The sequence below is a fragment of the Aulonocara stuartgranti genome, assembly GCF_965226115.1.
Source record: "Aulonocara stuartgranti genome assembly, chromosome: 3".
Lineage (NCBI taxonomy): Eukaryota > Metazoa > Chordata > Actinopteri > Cichliformes > Cichlidae > Aulonocara > Aulonocara stuartgranti.
Window position 1 is genome coordinate 50,733,176 of NC_138941.1, and position 18,034 is coordinate 50,751,209.

The 18,034-nt window shown below is 41.1% G+C and overlaps 1 long non-coding RNA gene across 1 annotated transcript; it reads left to right on the top strand.

Moving 5' to 3' along the window:
* The first annotated feature begins 927 nt into the window (after nucleotides 1-927).
* Nucleotides 928-16,579, top strand: LOC309703809. The gene is made up of 3 exons (XR_014276037.1): nucleotides 928-1,368; nucleotides 11,843-11,920; nucleotides 13,881-16,579. It is a non-coding gene; the product is annotated as an uncharacterized lncRNA (long non-coding RNA).
* Nucleotides 16,580-18,034: the final 1,455 nt, after the last annotated feature.

An 18,034-nucleotide genomic window follows, 5' to 3' on the forward strand; every position in this document is an offset into this window, starting at 1 on the left:
GGCTGCCGGACACTGGCGCCACCGGGCCCTCTGACCACCACCAGTAGGCAAACACGGGGTTAGTATCTTGCCCAAGGATATTTGGCATGCAGCCAGGAGGATCCAGCCTGGGATCGACCCACCGACCTTCTGATTAGTGGCTGACCTGCTCTGCCACCTGAGCTACAGCCACCCCGATATCATTAAATAATTAATTAAATGTGTCAATAATTAATTAAATGTGTCAATAATTAATTAAAATGTGAAATACATAAATAATTAATTAAATGTGTCAATAATTAATTAATTACATGTGTCATAACTATTTATTTAATTAATTAATTCCAATTTTAATTAATTATTGACACATTTAACTAATGATTTAATGGTGTATTTAATTAATTCATTATGGCAGTCCTGGCGTTCCATATTTTCCTTGATTTCACACAACGTTCTGTAAAAAACTGGTGCTAGAATCGTCCAGAAATCGTCCAAAAAAAAAAGAAGTGATGTTAGTACTTTCAGCGTTAACTTTGTTTTAAAGTCTTTAAAATATACACCATTCAATAGTTGACCTTAATCTTACAGAGAATGTGATGATTTTATGGATAATTAAAGTCAGTCATGTTGTTTATTTTTATTATGGTACTTATCATTTGGGATATGTATTACTGTGTGCATACTTTATAAGATGAGATAAGGAGAGAGGAGATTAAAAAAATCTCTACCTTGCTGGTTCTATCAACGATGAAATGCTCAAGTATCTATGTAGCACGTACGTAATCTAATTCCACAACACAATGTGATGGGGGAAATCAGCTGTGTTTTGATGCCAATTTTATTTCGAATCTGGCGCGAACCGGCGAGCCAGTTCCTGAATCAGTCACATGGTACGGGCTGCCCGCGAGGCCTTGAACGTCACTGCATACGTAATCAAAGAAAGCCTCGATACGCGCTTTACAAAAACTCCCCCAAGATTAGCCGACACACGCTTCGAAGCTTTGACACACAGGACACATCACTACCAGTTGGTGGCGGTAATGAGTCGTTATTGCCAACCGCCGACAAACCACAAAGAAGAAGACGAAGTACTGCGCGTGCACACAGCGGAAAGTAGACTTACCGAGTAATGATTATAGCCACAGTCATCATACTTGTTATCTACGACGGAGACTTTTGTGGTGTGACAAATATAGTGTGACTGTGCTGAGCTTTCTTACTGCTGCCCTTCTGGTCTCCGGCAGATCACGTTTATGTTTCTCATGCGTGATTGGAAAGATATAGGCTCTCGTAGCTCGGACAGCTTGGTCTCTCTCCTAGTCCAACTACAAAGCCGGCCTCCTCCGCTGGGGGATCTTTAGTTCGGGTTATTCTGAGAGGAGATCCAGAGTGAGTACATTATAATTATATAGCTTACTAAATCAATAACTGTCTACAGGGTTTCTCTCTCTTAGCTAATTTTGTTTTCGGCTGTACGTTCTGTTCAGCCCCTGTCATTTTGTCTGCTTGGAGCTTCCAGCAGGACCTTATTTTTTTTTAATCATTTGTGTTCAGCTATTTGTTTTCCTTCAAATGAAGATGTTGTACTGAGTATTATGATTTGATGAGGTGGATAGAATACAACAGATTCCACAATTAATAACAGAATTATGGGCTCAAAATGTGGTCATAAATATTTTGTACTTGTAAAAAAGATTTGTATGTGTAAAAAGAATTTGTGTGTGCGTAAAAAAGATTTGTGTGTGGACTTAGAAAAAAAAAAACCCTGCAAGTTACAAGTACGGATTTTGACCCTATTTTTCTTCCCTTCATCTGATTGGTCAATGTCATGTCAATCACAAATGTAACAATCCAATCAGAGAACAGATGGGTTTGGCTGTCAGAGGGGCGCTTTTTTTGAACTGCAGGTCTTTGAAGGGAATAAATGCCCTTTTACATGCCAACCCAGCGTTTTCCTTCATCACCACGAAGGAAAACAGTCTGTGGTCGTCCGAGTTTGGTGATTTTTGTGTCACAGGACTACGTGTTTAATACAGGGACTTCCACAGCCTTTCCAACAGCGCTGCGGACCGCGGGGTGGGGGCGGGCAGTGTTTTGGAAATGACAGTCTTCATTACAAAGCTTTCTTCGTTATGAATTAGCATACATGTTTTTATTGAACATTTGAAGAAGCAGCAAAAAAAACAAACTCTTGTAGAGGACATAAAGTCAGAGATAGAAAAGACAAGGAGCAGGTGCATCTAGTACAGGTAGAGCTGCTGCAAAAACCCACAGAGCCCAGCAGCCAGCGTAACAAATTCTGGATCCTTTGCTTTTAGTTAGCAGTTAGCATTAGCAGCACATCCTGTGTCCGATGTGAAAGGACTTTTATGCTGCGCACTGTGACTCACAGCAATGGTCCTGGGTCGGCCCTGACTTTGTGTTAAACTAATCCTAAAGTAATAATGGTATTTCTAACCACTGATATACCACAACTTTATCCTTTCAACAGCTACTGAAAGTTAGGGGACCTACCTGCTATCGGATATTTATATAGCGATCCTCCAGCTTCAAACTGTATCACCCTTCAAGGACCTGCAGTTCATAAAAGCGCCCCTCCAACAGCCAAACCCATCTGTTCTCTGATTGGATTGTTACATTTGTGATTGACATGACATTGACCAATCAGATGAAAGAAAGAAAAATAGGGTCAAAATCCGTACTTGTAACTTGCAGGGTTTTTTTTTCTAAGTCCACACACACATCTTTTTTACGCACACACACATCTTTTTTACGCACACACACATCTTTTTTACAAGTACAAAATATTTATGACCACATTTTGAGCCCATACAGAATCACCACCAGTAATGTCTTTTAAGATGGCGCTGATCTAACGGCAGGTGTTCCAGATCTACTGGCGTTTAGATCAACTGGCGTTGGTCGAACAGTTGTGTGACAGTCTTGCGTTTCAGGAGCTGCTACCGACAAACCAGCAAAAAAACGCCAAATGTGTCACCTGTGACACTTGTGAGGTTGTCTCAAACACACTCCGTCAGTCTTGATGCTGTTGAACAACAAAATGTTTAAAAATGTGGCGAGTTTACCTGGTGATATCCTCATGCGCGACGCGATCGCGAAAACAGCAAACAAGTAATACCACGCCGATGTTGTTTACAGGACAGCAAGAGTAAACGATCGGGAGACTCTTGTCGTTGTTATCGTTCCCCTCGCACGGTTTATTTCTCCGGTTTCAGCGTTTTTGCTCCACAACTACAGCGAGCAGTTTACTTTATGCACTAACATGGAGTCGAGTCAACCAGCGCCACCTCTGGCCAAGTGCCACAGCCTACAGCCAGATCAACTTGTGACACACATCTGCACCACGTCTGAATTCGTTTCATGCACAACACATTTGTACCCTTCAATTGTGTCTGTTTGTGCGTCATGCAAATAAACCTTTGAAAAGAATGAAATGATATCATATATTCCTTATTGGCCTACATTTGTACAAAATTCCAAATTATATACACAAAGTCATAGAAATCACCACTCCAATTGGTCATCATGATTTTAATATTCTCTTTTCCCATAACAATGAAATACACCTTGGACAAATATGACACATCAATATTTCATTAGTGTTGTCGCATCACATCCTGTAAGCAGAGTCTGCCTGTGTCTTTTCCCTGGAAATTTATATTTCCAGCCAATATAGGCAATCCATCAACATGACTTGGGAGTTGGTAGTTATATACAGTCTGTATAAGTGTGGTTAATCTAATGAACATTTGTAAGGAGACGGCAGTTACTGTGAATTCACAGCAGTTACACAGTGATTAGTAATAAACAGAGCCAGTGAGAGTGAGTGGATTTAAGAAAGTCAGTGACTCAGGTGTGTCGCTTGGTTTGTCATCTGTTTGTGAGACTGGAGGAGACGTAGAATCTTTTGTTTTAAATCTTAGTTAGGAAGATTCCTGTTTGAAAACAAGCACTTTTTGTGAGAAATGCAAGAAGTACATCTGCAGAAAGCACACAGTTACATTCTGTCCATCATGTGGACAAAATTGAAAATGTTGAGCATTGAAAAACTGAGAACGTTGGGCAAGTTCAAAAGAAATGTGTTTGTAAGAATGAAAAACCAAATTGTACCTAAAATAGTTATGGAAAGTCTAACAGTTGTATGTTTGTGTTCTACATGTTTATCTGATGGGAAGTAAAGTTGCTATTGTTTTATTGCAGTTTTTTGACAATTCTGAGTGGATTTACACAGTACGGGTCAAAATTCAATTTTATTTATATAGCGCCAAATCACAACAAAAGTCGCCTCAAGGCGCTTCATAGATACAGAGAAAAACCCAACAATCATATGACCCCCTATGAGCAAGCATTTTGGCAACAGTGGGAAGGAAAAACTCCCTTTTAACAGGAAGAAACCTCCGGCAGAACCAGGCTCAGGGAGGGGCGGCCATCTGCTGAGACCGGTTGGGGTGAGAGAAGGAAGACAGGATAAAGACATGCTGTGGAAGAGAGACAGAGATTAATAACAGATATGATTCAATGCAGAGAGGTCTGTTAATACATAGTGAGTGAGAAAGGTGACTGGAAAGGAAAAACTCAATGCATCATGGGAATCCCCCGGCAGCCTACATCTATTGCAGCATAACTAAGGGAGGATTCAGGGTCACCTGGTCCAGCCCTAACTATATGCTTTAGCGAAAAGGAAAGTTTTAAGCCTAATCTTAAAAGTAGAGATAGTGTCTGTCTCCTGAATCCAAACTGGAAGCTGGTTCCACAGAAGAGGGGCCTGAAAACTGAAGGCTCTCCCTCCCATTCTACTTTTAAATACTCTAGGAACAACAAGTAGGCCTGCAGAGCGAGAGCGAAGTGCTCTAATAGGGTGATATGGTACTACAAGGTCATTAAGATAAGATGGGGCCTGATTATTTAAGACCTTGTATGTGAGGAGCAGGATTTTGAATTCAATTCTGGATTTAAGAGGAAGCCAATGAAGGGAAGCCAAAAAAGGAGAAATATGCTCTCTCTTTCTAGTCCCTGTCAGTACTCTTGCTGCAGCATTTTGGATTAGCTGAAGGCTTTTCAGTGAGTTTTTTGGACATCCTGATAATAATGAATTACAGTAGTCCAGCCTGGAAGTAATAAATGCATGAACTAGTTTTTCAGCGTCACTCTGAGACAGGATATTTCTAATTTTAGAGATGTTGCGCAAATGGAAGAACGCAGTCTTACATATTTGTTTAATATGTGCATTGAAGGACATGTCCTGGTCAAAAATGACTCCAAGGTTCCTCACAGCGTTGTTGGAGGCCAAGGTAATGCCATCCAGGGTAAGAATCTGGTTCGATACCATATTTCTAAGATTTTCAGGGCCGAGTACAATAACCTCAGTTTTATCTGAATTAAGAAGCAGAAAGTTAGCGGCCATCCAGGTCTTTATGTCTTTAAGACATTCCTGCAGTTTAACTAATTGGTGTGTGTTATCTGGCTTCATGGATAGATAGAGCTGGGTGTCATCTGCATAGCAGTGAAAATGTATGCTATGTCTTCTAATGATACTGCCTAAGGGAAGCATGTATAATGTAAACAGAATTGGTCCTAGCACTGAACCCTGTGGAACTCCATAATTAACCTCAGTGTGTGAAGAGGACTCTCCATTTACATGCACAAATTGGAGTCTATTAGATAGATATGATACAAACCACTGCAGTGCAGTACCTGTAATACCTACAGCATGTTCTAATCGCTCTAATAGGATATTATGGTCAACAGTATCGAATGCTGCGCTAAGGTCTAGCAGGACAAGCACAGAGATGAGTCCACTGTCAGAGGCCATAAGAAAATCATTTGTAACCTTCACTAAAGCTGTTTCTGTGCTGTGATGAGCTCTGAAACCTGACTGAAACTCTTCAAATAAACCATTCCTCTGCAGATGATCTGTTAGCTGTTTGACAACTACTCTTTCAAGGATTTTTGATATGAAAGGAAGGTTGGAGATTGGCCTGTAATTAGCTAAGACTGCTGGGTCTAGAGATGGCTTTTTGAGTAAAGGTTTAACTACAGCCAGCTTGAAGGCCTGTGGTACATAGCCGATTATTAGAGATAGGTTGATCATATTTAAGATCGAAGAATTAATTAATGGCAGGACTTCTTTGAGCAGTTTTGTAGGAATGGGGTCTAAAAGACCCGTTGATGGTTTGGAGGAAGTAATTATTGAAGTTAACTCAGAAAGATCAAATGGAGAAGAAGAGTCTAACTTAACATCAATGGTACTAAGAGTAGCTGTAGATAATATTACATCTGTGGGATGATTATTGGTAATTTTTTCTCTAATGATAAAACTTTTATTTGTGAAGTAGTTCATGAAGTCATTACTAGTTAACGTTAAAGGGGTGGTTGGCTCAAAAGAGCTCTGGCTTTTTGTCAGCCTGTCTACAGTGCTGAAGAGAAACCTGGGGTTGTTCTTATTTTCTTCAGTCAGTGATGAATAGTGTTACGTCCCCCCCCAAAGGGGTCTAGGCATGCGAGTGAGGGGACCAGTAACAAATGAGTCCAGAACAGAATGAAAGGAAAACAGACAGGTGTTCTTAGTAAATAACATAGTCTTTATTGTGGCAACAACAAAGAACACAACAACCAAACAAAAACTCCACACCATGAGGAGGCACTTCCAGGGGCCCACAAGCTCACCCTGTCACTAACAGTAGCTGGCTTTACTGCTGCCAAGGCCCACAAGCCCACACTACTCACGTAAAGCAGCTATACTGCTTCCACAACTCCACACTTCAGGCAGGCTACCTACACACCAAGCAGAGACACCCCACATCCTGCTCACAGCTCATCCCCAGCTTATATGACCTCAGAGAGGTGATTGCTGACTGGGCCCAGGTGGTAAGTGAGTCCAATGAGCAGCAGCTGTGTCCTGGGGAGAGAGAGAGAGAGCAAGAGAGAGACAGAGGGGTGGAGCAAAAGAGGAGGAGGCGGAGAAAAACACCACGCCCACACAAGGGCAGTATCAGGAGGCCCAGCTAGGGCCATAACAAATAGTAAGATGTTCTGGCTTTGCGGAGGGCTTTCTTATAAAGCAGCAAACTATTTCTCCAGGCTAAATGATGATCTTCTAGATTTGTGACACACCATTTCCTCTCCAGATTACGAGTCATCTGCTTTAGGGTACGTGTTTGAGAATTATACCACGGAGTCAGGTACTTCTGATTAGAGACCTTAGTTTTCACAGGAGCTACAGTATCCAGAGTCGTACGTAGTGAGGAGGTGAAATTATTAACAAGATAATCGACCTCTGTTGGGGTAGCGTTCAGATAGCTGCTCTGCTCTGTGTTGGTACAGGGCATTGGAGATGATAACAGTGGGTGGATTATATTCTTAAACTTAGTTACAGCGCTTTCAGAAAGACATCTACTCTGATAAACGTCTACTCTCCACTGCTGTGTAATCAATTATTGTAAATGTTATCAGGAAATGATCAGACAGGAGAGGGTTTTCAGGAAACACGGTTAAATGTTCAGGTTCTATGCCATATGTTAAAACAAGATCTAGAGTGTGATTAAAGTGGTGGGTGGGTTCTTTTACATTTTGAGAGAAACCAATTGAGTCTAATAACAGATTAAATGCCATGTTGAGGCTGTCATTTTTAGCATCTACATGGATGTTAAAATCACCCACAATAATTATTTTATCTGAGCTCAGAACTAAATTAGATATAAAGTCTGAGAAATCAGACCGAAACTCTGTGTAAGGCCCAGGTGGACGATAGATGATAACAAGTAAGACTGGTTTCTGAGTTTTACAGCTGGGGTGGACAATGTTAAGCATCAGGCTTTCAAATGAATTAAAAGTCTGTCTTGGTCTTTCATTAATTAATAGGCTGGTGTGGAAAAATTGCTGCCACACCGCCCCCTCGGCCTGTGCTTCGAGATTTCTGGTAGTTAGAATGACTCGAGGGTGTTGATTCATTTAAACTAACATAATCATCCTGCTGCAACCAGGTTTCTGTAAGGCAGAGTAAATCGATTTGTTGATCAATTATTAAGTCATGTACTAACAAAGACTTGGAGGAGAGAGACCTAATATTTAATAATCCACATTTCACTGTTTTACTCTTTGGTTCAGATGTGGATACTGTATTGTTCTTTCTTTGTAATTGTTTATGTTTAAGTTGTTTGTTTATAAATTTGTCCATATTTCTAGAAATGAGAGCTGCTCCATCCAAAGTGGGATGGATGCCGTCTCTCCTAACAAGACCAGGTTTCCTCCAGAAGGTTTGCCAATTATCTATGAAGCCCACATCGTTTCTGGGACACCACTCAGAAAGCCAGCAATTTAAGGAGAACATGTGGCTAAACATGTCACTCCTGGTCTGATTGGGGAGGGGACCAGAGAAAACTACAGAGTCCGACATTGTTTTGGCAAAGTTGCACACCGATTCAATATTGATTTTAGTGACCTCCGATTGGCGTAACCGGGTGTCATTACTGCCGACGTGAATTATGATTTTACTGAATTTACGTTTACCCTTAGCCAGCAGTTTTAAATTTCCTTCAATGTCGCCTGCTCTGGCCCCTGGAAGACAATTGACTATGGTTGCCGGTGTCTCTAGCTTCACATGTCTGAGAACAGAATCGCCAATTACCAGAGTTTGACCCCCGGTGGGTGTGTCGCCGAGTGGGGAAAAACGGTTAGACACATGAACGGGTTGGTGGTGTACCTGGGGCTTCTGTTTAGGACTATGCTTCCTCCTCACCGTGACCCAGCCTCCCTGTTTCCCCAGCTGCTTGGGGTCTGCCGGGGAACAGCTAGCGGGGCCTACGCTATCTTCGGCTGCACCAGCTACAGGGGCCTGGCTAGCTACGGGTGAATGAAGGGTGCGAAGCCGAGTCTCCAATTCAGTAATCCTGGCCTCCAGCGCTGCAAATATGCTACATTTGTTACAGATATCATTACTGCTAAAGGAGGCCGAGGAGTAACTAAACATCTGACACAATGAGCAAGAAAGTGCAGGAGGGACAGGTGAAGTAGCCATGGTGCTAATGAGTCAGCTACGAGCTAAGCTAAGCTAGCGAGACAGTACAGAGACAGTGAGTGAATACTTTGGCTATAAATTAGGTAGTGAGTACACAGAAAGTGTGCTTCGGATGAAGCACGTGAAGATTATACTATGAAAGAAGAATGTATTTAAAAGTTGTTAATTAAATTGCTAAGCAAATAAGCTACTCAGAAACACCACTGTGTTTGAGCAGGAACAGGAAGTGATACTCTACCGCAGAGCAAGCGAACACCAAGTGACCCGCAACAAAATCAATGTCATTTTTTTGTTCTTCAACATAATACAAGGGTTCATTTCCAAAACTTGCTTATGATCTTCAATTTGTAGCAGATCCACTATCACACAGCAGCTGGACCAGTTTCAAATGGAGGTCAGTCCACTACTGCCACCTGTGGCCAAGTGCCACAGCCTACTACTAGATTAACTTGTGACACATCTGCACCTGCTGCTATGATCACATTGAGTAGAGGCTGAGTGGCTGCACTAACCCCTGGTACATCCAAATCTACCCACAAACATGTTGAAAGATGCAATCCCAGCAATGTGGATTGTCAACACTAAAAACAATCAGTAAGCAAAGACAACAGGGATCACTTTTTTCTGTTTATTTAGCACCCACAACATTTGTAGTCTCCTTCTGCACAGGGGAAGTCCACACACACTGTGTGGTACCACTTTCCACAGAAGGTGCATTCAGTCTGCAAGATTGAATGAGATTGTCAGAGTCATTGTCTGACTGTTTATTACTGATCACCTGCTGTACATTCACAGTAACTGCCATCTCCTTACAAATGTTTATTAGATTAACCACACTTATACAGACTGTATATAACAACCAACTCTAAAATGTTTGCTCGCAGAGAAAAGACGCAGACAGACTACGCTAACGACATGTGATGTTACAACAATAGTGAAATATTAGGGTCATTTCATTCATTTCAAAGGTTTATTTGCATGACGCACAAACAGACACAATTGAAGGGTACAAATTAGGGCTGCCACAAACGATTATTTTGATAGTTGACTAGTCACCGATTATTTTTGCGATTAGTCGACTAATTAGATCATGCATTCATTGGACGTAAAACGTACAGCTTATTGCACCAGCAGCATCTGCTCTTATATAACTATCATTAGCTTACAGCTTTAAGTGTTTAAGGTATGTGCTAACTAAAAATAAAGACAAGATGATAGTTTATTAAATTTGAATGAAATTTGCAGATTGTTTCAGTGAAGTTTAATAAACTCCTTGCTATCTAAAATATAACAGGACACCGGAGTAAATTCTCGAGCATCTCACACTTCTGATAATCAGCTGTCTGCTTGACGTTTATTCAGCTGTGTAAAAACTATAACTTTAATCTCAGCCAATCCGATTTACTCAGGAACAAATAAAATACTGAAAAAAGCCAAACAATAACATTTTTAAGTTCTCTAAGTGACTTGTATATCATGTTTAACCTGAGTAGCGAAAGACGGCGGTGGGTTTGAAAACGATTTGCCGGAAGTCCGGTGTTCTCATGGCTCTAGTTAGCCTAGCCCCCGGCTAGCTATCGAGCTAGTGGGTAACAGACGTCTCCGAAAACGTCGGAGCGCTTTTGAAAATATGTGGTGTCTTGATAAACTGAGCAGATATTTGAGGTTTACACAGCTACATTCTCGTCTGAAAATATGTTAAACGTCTATTTTGTGACCCAGAAAGAATAATAAGAGTAATATTAAAACGAACTAGGTGCCGCCATTGTTGGAAACTGAGCAGGGCCACGCTATGAATTCTGGGACAGTTTCTTCTTCTTCGGGGTTTAACGGCAGCTGGCATCCTTGTACATGCAGTGCTGCCATCTTCTGTTTCAGTCCGTTATTACACTCTTAAATCCTACTACTTAGTCCTGCGTCTTTCAGGATCTTACAAAGCTTCAAACGACGCGTCGACTATTAAATTAGTCGTCGACGAGTTTGATAGTCGACGTAATCGTGACTAGTCGACCAATCGTGGCAGCCCTAGTACAAATGTGTTGTGCATGAAACGAATTCAGACGTGGTGCAGATGTGTGTCACAAGTTGATCTGGCTGTAGGCTGTGGCACTTGGCCAGAGGTGGCGCTGGTTGACTCGACTCCATGTTAGTGCATAAAGTAAACTGCTCGCTGTAGTTGTGGAGCAAAAACGCTGAAACCGGAGAAATAAACCGTACGAGGGGAACGATAACGACGACAAGAGTCTCCCGATCGTTTACTCTTGCTGTCCTGTAAACAACATCGGCGTGGTATTACTTGTTTGCTGTTTTCGCGATCGCGTCGCACATGAGGATATCACCAGGTAAACTCGCCACATTTTTAAACATTTTGTTGTTCAACAACATCAAGACATTTGGCTTTTTTTTTTTTTTTTTTTTTTTTTCTTTTGCTGGTTTGTCGGTAGCAGCTCCTGAAACGCAAGACTGTCACACATCTGTTCGACCAACGCCAGTTGATCTAAACGCCAGTAGATCTGGAACACAGGCTGTTGTAGCAGCTGTTTTCATAAGCGCCCCCCTCCCCCCCCTTCTTTTTGTTCCTACTATCCAGTATTTATCCATCATAACTCTGTTTCTACACTCAGTGAGTGCATGTTGTTTGTTGTATATTTCCTGCTATGAAAACTTAGTTTTCCTCTGGGATTAATAAGGTTTTTCTGATTCTGATGTTTGTGATGTTAGTACGAGGCACAATAATGCTACACAATACAATGGTCTGCAGTAGTGCCTTATAATAATACAATAAATTTAACTGGCTTAAATATAAAAATCTTTTTGCTGTCACAGGTGACTGGCAGCAGGCGAAGAGTCTGCAGGAGGAGCATCTCAGCACCTGTAGTCAGAAACATTGGTTCTTCACTGAAGGTGACAAAGAAAAATCGCCAACATTATTCTACAGACATTAATTGGTTGTTATTTTAATAATAATAACATCTAATTCTGTACACAGTGACATTTTGCTTGTTTATCCCAAATGAGAGACAAATCACTGCTGAAGAAAAATAATGTTCTCAACCTGCTTACATTAAATCAATGGATAGATGAAGTTAGCCGTTTTTAACCCTCCTGAAAATAAGCTTCTCAAGGATCAGTTTTTGGTCCTGGATTTTTTGTAACCTTTACACACTCTACATGTTGCTATCATAAAGTATCTGATAATATGTTCTAGTGTTGCACATGATACATTTTTCACAGCTGATACACAGTTGTGCTTTATTCCCTCTGATAATCTCTGATAGTGTATTTTGTTAATAGTATTACATCCTCTGCACACTTTGGCTGCTCTGAAAATGAAGGCAACAAACCAGAGAAGTTTGACTCCCTGGAAGAACTTATAAGTACACCTACACTGAAGACTAATTCATGCTTCTTTTGACCTGAACAAGAAAAAGCCCTCTATAAAGTTATGAAATCTTAGTAAATGAGGAAAACAGAAACAGCTCTGTAGCCAGTCTGACTAAGCCACAGGTCTAATGGTTAGACACACTTTCTCATGATTTTTCTGTTTTATAATGACTTTTTACATTATAGATTCTAATTGAAACCATCAAAACTCCAAATGAACACATATGGAATTAGGAGACAAAAAAATGTTAAATAACTCAAAACATACTCAGATTTTAGATTCTTAAAAATGTTAGATTCTTTAAAATAGCCATCCCTTGTATTGATTACTATTTTTCGTGTGTGTGTGTGTGTGTGTGTGTGTGTGTGTGTGTATAGATTAGGGCTGCCACGATTTGTCGACTAGTCACGATTACGTCGACTATCAAAATCGTCGACGACTGATTTAATAGTCGACGCGTCGTTTGAAGCTTTGTAAGATCACAAAAGACGCAGGAATAAGTAGCAGGATTTAAGAGTGTAATAACGGACTGAAACAGAAGATGGCAGCACTGCATGTACAAGGATGCCAGCTGCCGTTAAACCCCGAAGAAGAAGAAGAAGCAGCTGTGTCCCAGAATTCATAGCGCGGCCCAGCTTAGTTTCCAACAATGGCGGTAGCTAGTTAGTTTTAATATTACTTTTATTATTCTTTCTGGGTCACAAAATAAACGTTTAACATATTTTCAGGCGAGAATGTAGCTGTGTAAACCTCAAATATCGGCTCAGTTTATCAGGACACCACATATTTTCAAAAGCGCTCCGACGTTTTCGGAGACGTCTGTTACCCACTAGCTCGATAGCTAGCCGGGGGCTAGGTCACTAGCGCCGTTAGAACACCGGACTCCCGGCAAATTGTTTTCAAACCCACCGCCGTCTTTCGCTACTCAGGTTAAATATATATGAGTCACTTAGATAAATTAAAAATGTTGTTGTTTGGCTTTTTTTTTTTTTTTGTATTTTATTTGTTCCTGAGTAAATCGGATTGGCTGAGATTAAAGTTATAGTTTTTACACAGCTGAATGAACGTCAAGCAGACAGCTGATTATCAGAAGTGTGAGATGCTGGAGAATATACTCCGGTGTCCTGTTATATTTTAGATAGCAAGGAGTTTGTTAAACTTTACCGAAACAATCTGCAAATTTCATTAAAACTGAATAAACTATCATCTTGTCTTTATTTTTAGTTAGCACCTTAAAAGCTTAAAGCTGTAAGCTAATGATAGTTATATAAGAGCAGATGCTGCTGGTGCAATAAGCTGTACGTTTTACGTCCAGTGGATGATGATCTGATTAGTCGACTAATCGCATAAATAATCGGTGACTAGTCGACTATCAAAATAATCGTTTGTGGCAGCCCTAGTATAGATATATGTATGTATATGTACACTAAATAGGTTTTGTGAAGTGCATGTCACTGTTTTAGTTCTTTGTCATCATAGGCAAAAGAAGGGGAAGTGTGCTGAAACCTCTCCAAATTTATGACCTCAACAAAAACCAACCAATGCCAGCAAGTACAGATGAATGAGTTGTGATCCCTGTGGAGAAGACTTTCATCACTATGAAGAAGGCCAGAAGACGCCAGCGCATTGACAGTGGAGACAGAAGCTTCATGTGCAATCAGTGTGGAAAGGCTTTTACTCATAATAGCAGCTTAAAACAACACCAGCTTCTCCACACTGGCATTAAACCATTCAGCTGTGAGCAGTGTGGAAAGACTTTCACTGAGAATGGCAACTTAAAAAGACATCAGCTCGTCCACACTGGCATTAAACCATTCAGCTGCGAGCAGTGTGGACAGGCTTTCAAACAAAATAGCAAGTTAAAAAAACACCAGCTTCTCCACACTGGATTTAAACCATTTAGCTGTGATCAGTGTGGAAAGGCTTTTACTGAAAATGGCAACTTAAAACAACATCAGCTCGTCCACACTGGCATTAAACCATTCAGCTGCGATCAGTGTGGAAAGACTTTCACTCAGAATAGCAGCTTAAAAAAACATCAACTCATCCACACTGGCATTAAACCATTCAGCTGCGATCAGTGTGGAAAGACTTTCACTCAGAATAGCAGCTTAAAAAAACATCAACTCATCCACACTGGATTAAAACCATTTAGCTGTGATCAGTGTGGAAAGGCTTTTACTGAAAATGGCAACTTAAAACAACATCAGCTCGTCCACACTGGCATTAAACCATTCAGCTGCGATCAGTGTGGAAAGACTTTCACTCAGAGTGGCAGCTTAAAAAAACATCAACTCATCCACACTGGATTTAAACCATTCAGCTGCGATCAGTGTGGAAAGTTTTTTACTCATAGTAACTGTTTAAAAGAACATCAGCTCATCCATACTACAGATAAACCATTCACCTGTGATCTGTGTGGAAAGTCTTTTACTCACAGCAAAAGCTTAAAAGATCATCTTCTCATCCACACTGGAATTAAATCATTTGTCTGTGGTCAGTGTGGAAAGGCTTTTACTCATATTACAAATTTAAAACAACATCAGCTCATCCACACTGGAATTAAACCATTCAGCTGTGATCAGTGTGGAAAATCATTTACTCGGCGTAGAAACTTAAAAAAACATCATCTCCTCCACATTGGATTGAAACCATTCAGCTGTGATCAGTGTGGAAAATCTTTTAGCTGCATGAGTTCCTTGAAAGAACATCAGGCCATCCACACTGGCATTAAACCATTTGTCTGTTGTCAGTGTGGAAAGGGTTTTCGTCGCATGGATACTTTAAAAAATCATCAACTAATCCACACTGGAGTTAATTAATTTTTATTGGTCAGTGCTGAAATGCGGCCAATTCTATGTAAACATTTTAAAAAATCAGATTGTTCACACTGCAATTGTAGCGTGTATTGAATTTGTGGAATTTCTTTCGTATTGTATTGTATATTGTAATATTTGATGTTTATTTCTATTTATGTTCTTTTAATTGTTTTTCTGCTTGATCTAATATTTGTCATTTCTAGTCTTTAGGTTCTGTTATCATGCCTCCCCTCTTTTTCACATTCTGTGTTTTGTCAGCAGTGGCAGTCCTAGCCTGTTTGGTGCCCTGGGCGAACACCCTCTCTGCCCCACACCCACAGATAACATATATGTATGTTTTCATGTGTATATATGTATATTAAAGATTGTACATGCATATAAAACATATCTTACTGTAAAAACTGTTGCTGGAACCATATCGAATTTAGCCAGATAAACATAAACACACGCATCTATCTATCTATGAAGAGAGAGAGTATGCATAGTTTTCAAATTTTGTACAAACAGCCATTATAATCCATCAGACAATGAGAATAGGACAAATCAACAACCGACAATGACAACAAAGTCCAAGATTGCATAAGGTCAGTGCTATCTTCTATGCCAGAGGTTCCCAACCCCCGGGCCTCGGTCCGTGAGTCGTTTGGTACCGGGTTGCAAGAGTTGAGGCTCAGGTGTGAAATGTATGGTTTTCAGGGTTTTTAGCGTTATTTTCTTATCGTTAACTCGGTTTTCCTGGGTCTTTCCACGTGTGTTATGAATAAATCTTCTGTTTTTCAATACCGGCACTAGTTTTATTTTGTTGTATTTATCCGCAACACCTTAAAGGCCGGTCCGTGAAAATATTGTCGGGCAGTCGATCGTGGCTCAAGAGTTGGGAGTTCGCCTTGTAATCGGAAGGTTGCTGGTTCGAGCTCCGGCTTGGACAGTCTTGGTCGTTGTGTCCTTGGGCAAGACACTTCACCCGTTGCCTACTGGTGGTGGTCAGAGGGCCCGGTGGCGCCAGTGTCCGGCAGCCTCGCCTCTGTCAGTGCGCCCCAGGGTGGCTGTGGCTACAATGTAGCTTGCCATCACCAGTGTGTGAATGTATGTGTGAATGGGTGGATGACTGGATGTGTAAAGCGCTTTGGGGTCCTTAGGGACTAGTAAAGCGCTATATAAAATACAGGCCATTTACCATTTACCATAAACTGGTGCGTGGCGCAAAAAAGGTTGGGGACCACTGCTCTATGCTGTTGCAAGCTGGGGCAGCAGGTTGAGGGTCACAGATGCCAACAGACTAAATAAACTGATCCACAAGGCCAGTAATGTTGGACTCCGTTAGGGTGGTGTCTGAAGGCAGATGTTGTTCAAGATAAAGACAGTCATGGATAATACTTCCCACCCACTCCATGACATACCAGCTAGTCACAGGAGCACTTTCAGTGAGAGACTGAAGCTGTGTCCCAAAACGTCGGCAGCATCCTCCGGAGGCCGCATTTGAAGGCCGATTACATCACAGCCAGGCGACGAAGGCTGTCCCAATTCGTCGACTCCTTCAAATGCAGCTGACAAATGCGTCTTTCATTTCCCCGAATTTGAAGGATGGGTCGGATGTGTGCTTCGTGGCAAACCATAACCCAGAATTCATAGCGCGGCCCAGTCAAATTTCAGCTGACAATAATGGCGGCCGCTACTAAGTTTGAAAATTACTCTTATTAATCTTTCTGGGCCACAAAATAAACTTTTAACATGTTTTAAGGTGAGAAAGTAGCTGTGTAATTTACAAATATTACAAATAGTACATTTTGTACTCGTAGTCCCCCTTCTTCACACACATCCCCCTGGACTCATGGGCGGGTGGTTTTAAGGACACGTTTTACGGACTCTGTACATTCCATGAATGTGGACAAAAGTGAGTGTGAGCGGTCGGAAATAGCCCTCCAGCTGATTAACTGTTGCTATTTGTAAACGAAGTCTGTGAAAATGCAAATAAGTGTTAACATTTATATGCTGATGATTGAAATTGTGGTTCATTGTTGGATGTGAACTGTACTTCTAGAAAGGGTGCACCCAGGTAAGATTTCTTTCCCATCGAGTGATTACTGTGATTTTGCCAAAAGGTATTATTAAGAGAGTACTGGTACCGAAAGGGAATAATTTCATTTGTAAATGTTTTGTATGTTTGTCATAATGTCCTGTTGTTTCTAATTGAGAAGAAAAATACAATTCCGGTTATTTTTCAAAACTCGCGGTTGTCTGAGTCTCATTCAGTTCGCCTCTCCTGTACATAGCCGAACCCACTGGGCCAAATCTTTGAGCTCTTTGGTGTCAAATTTGGGTGACATACTCTTTTTTTTGATCTGGGAGTATTCGAAACACGCACATCAGTGTTACACTGAGCATTTTATTAAAGATGAAAGACTTTAGACAGTTTTTCAACTCTCAGTAATGCCATAGTGATCGTTTGCTATATGGACCTGCAGCGGAGTTTAGGCCCAGACACGACTAGTGACGTCAGACTTAACGACCGGATAGGGAAGGCCTCGACATCAGACTCTGCATGCTGGAGAGATCGCAAAGCTGTGTCGGTTTGTGTGTTCTGCCGGAGTGACGAAAGGTGCCGGAAGCTGGGCAGGGCATTATGATGTGGGCTGGGGGGAAGACTGCGGAGTGGTGACCCAGATAGCAAGGAAACATTGAAACTATGTTGAGTCAATATCAGGCGATGTCATTGAATCAACGTTGAAGTGTGACGTTGACTTAACGTCACTCTTGCACCCTTTTTTAATGTTGAAACAACGTCAGGTTTTGATGTTGAATCAATGTTGAAAC